Genomic DNA, 2,500 nt, shown 5'->3' with positions numbered 1-2,500 from the left:
TCCTTGGATGTGGTAGCCGTTTCTCAGGCTCCCTCTCCGGAATCGAACCCTAATTCTCCGTCACCCGTTGCAACCATGGTAAGCCACTACCTTACCATCGACAGTTGATAGGGCAGAAATTTGAATGAAACATCGCCAGCGCAAGGCCGTGCGATTCGATCAGTTACTATGAATCACCAAATGACCGGGCAGAACCGCATTGGTTTTTAATCTAATAAATACATCCCTTCCAGAAGTCGGGACTTTTCGCATGTATTAGCTCTAGAATTACTACGGTTATCCAAGTAGTAATGGTACAATCAAATAAACGATAACTGATTTAATGAGCCATTCGCAGTTTCACAGTACAAGTGCTTATACTTAGACATGCATGGCTTAATCTTTGAGACAAGCATATGACTACTGGCAGGATCAACCAGGTAACTATCCACCGCAGGGAACAGAAGTTCCTTGCTAAGCGGCCCCCCTCCGCAGAGGGAGAGCAAGCTTTCTTAGATTTTGCCTCCACGGGGGGAACCCATGAGCCAAACGGACCACACGGTCCCTCGGTCAAGGGAAACCCCGTCTTGTTTGCCACGTCTTTCTCACAACTGGACCCGTGCACAGTTCAGGCATACCTGTCAGACTCGCCAAGCGAGCTGAAGGAAGGCAAGAAAAGTGCTTCTGCGAAGGAAAATATCCTCCTGCTCTTTTGTCTCTATCATTAGCCAAAGGCTAGCGTACACAACTTCCATCTACACTCTGCCTGCCACTACAGTGACAATGCTTTCGGGCATCATCTTTTCCCTCCTTCGAAAGGAAAGCTACAAGCCCAACTTTCCTTGCCCGTTAGTCAATTCTGCCCTCTATTTCTCCGCCTTGCCGCCGTGGAACATAAGGGACAGGGTTTACTAGCCAGCTCCTCTCGGAACCTTTGCGACCAACCTGCCCACACTATAACCCCCAAACGCTAATAAGGAGACTGCATGATATGGTAGACAGAAAATAAAAACGCGAAAAAAATGAAATTTTGAAAATCGAACCCACAACCAGCCAAATCGTTTGTAAGTCATGCCAAATGACTGGTGACATCTTAAAAACCCATTGAAGCCACAACATCCCATAATTTCACGCTTTTAAAGATTTGTCACTATACGCACTGTAAGTACCTCACTAATTCTCACCTCAGATTTTACGGGAACATGTTCAAATTTTAACACGCCTCTCAGCACGACCAATTACATTAAAATTCATCGCAAAAGTCAGAATTCTCCAATTTTTGAAAAATTCACTATATTCACTGTAAGTACCTCGCTAGACAGTGGAGACCTCAGATTTTACGGGAACATGATCAACTTTCGACACACCTCTCAGCACGAGCAGTTACATAGAAATCCATCAGGAAAGTCGTGCTGTGAAGAGGTCTTTCGACTAAGAAAAATGGTGGTGTGAGGAGGAGTCACCTAAATCAGAGAAAAATACTCTTATAGGAGACTGCTACGAAAGACATTTCTGAGTCCACTGGCCCTAGTCCCCTAATAAGTGTATTTCTGTTTGTTTTAAGAAGGTCCTCCTGACATCACCAATCTTCTGTCTTCAATCCTAACCCCAACGTTAACCCTAACGCTAACCCTAACCCTACCTCCCTCAGGGGCAGTTCTATGGTTATGATCCCACGGTAGGCAGAAAAACTATCCCAATCTAGGTTTTCTTGTATGCTGACTCCATTTTAAATGCTTTTACTTGAGTCTGACAAAGGCAAAGCCAAATACTCACCCCTATATGGACGGGGAAGCAAAGTGCGGATTTTGGTAGGTCGGCATTTTCAATCAGGAATGTTGCCATTCGAAAGAGCGTCCAAAAAAACTTGGTTGGGACACATTTATTTTAGAAATTAGCGACCTAACCAGAAGTGCACTTTTTGGTGGGCCTACCCTACCCCCCTCAGGAGCAGTTCTATGGTTATAATACCACGGAAGGCACAAAACCTATCCCAAACTAGGTTTTCTTGTATGCTGATTCCATTTTCAATGTGTTTCCTTGACTCTGACGAAAGCAAAGCCAAATACTCACCCCTATATGGACGGGGAAGCAAAGTGCGGATTTTGGTAGGTCGGCATTTTCAATCAGGAATGTTGCCATTCGAAAGAGCGTCCAAAAAAACTTGGTTGGGACACATTTATTTTAGAAATTAGCGACCTAACCAGAAGTGCACTTTTTGGTGGGCCTACCCTACCCCCCTCAGGAGCAGTTCTATGGTTATAATACCACGGAAGGCACAAAACCTATCCCAAACTAGGTTTTCTTGTATGCTGATTCCATTTTCAATGTGTTTCCTTGACTCTGACGGAAGCAAAGTCAAATACTCACCTCTATATGGACGGGGAAGCAAAGTGCGGATTTTGGTAGGTCGCCATTTTCAATCGGGAATGTTGCCATTCGAAAGAGCGTCTAAAAGAACTTGGCTGGAACACATTTTTGCTATAAATTGTTGACCTAAGTATATAAGCAAGTATATAAG

At 44.3% G+C, this 2,500-nt stretch overlaps 1 pseudogene; it reads right to left on the bottom strand.

The window, feature by feature from the left end:
• LOC146446399 (small subunit ribosomal RNA) overlaps window positions 1-422 on the bottom strand; it is a pseudogene marked incomplete at its 3' end in the record, with an annotated part of 1,570 nt that extends 1,148 nt beyond the window's left edge.
• Between the last annotated feature and the right edge of the window lie 2,078 nt (window positions 423-2,500).

The sequence above is a fragment of the Pavona decussata genome, unplaced genomic scaffold, assembly GCF_977016875.1.
Source record: "Pavona decussata unplaced genomic scaffold, jaPavDecu1.1 SCAFFOLD_3628, whole genome shotgun sequence".
NCBI lineage: Eukaryota > Metazoa > Cnidaria > Anthozoa > Scleractinia > Agariciidae > Pavona > Pavona decussata.
The sequence above is the reverse complement of the archived record's forward strand: the minus strand, read 5'-3'. Positions and strand labels throughout refer to the sequence as shown.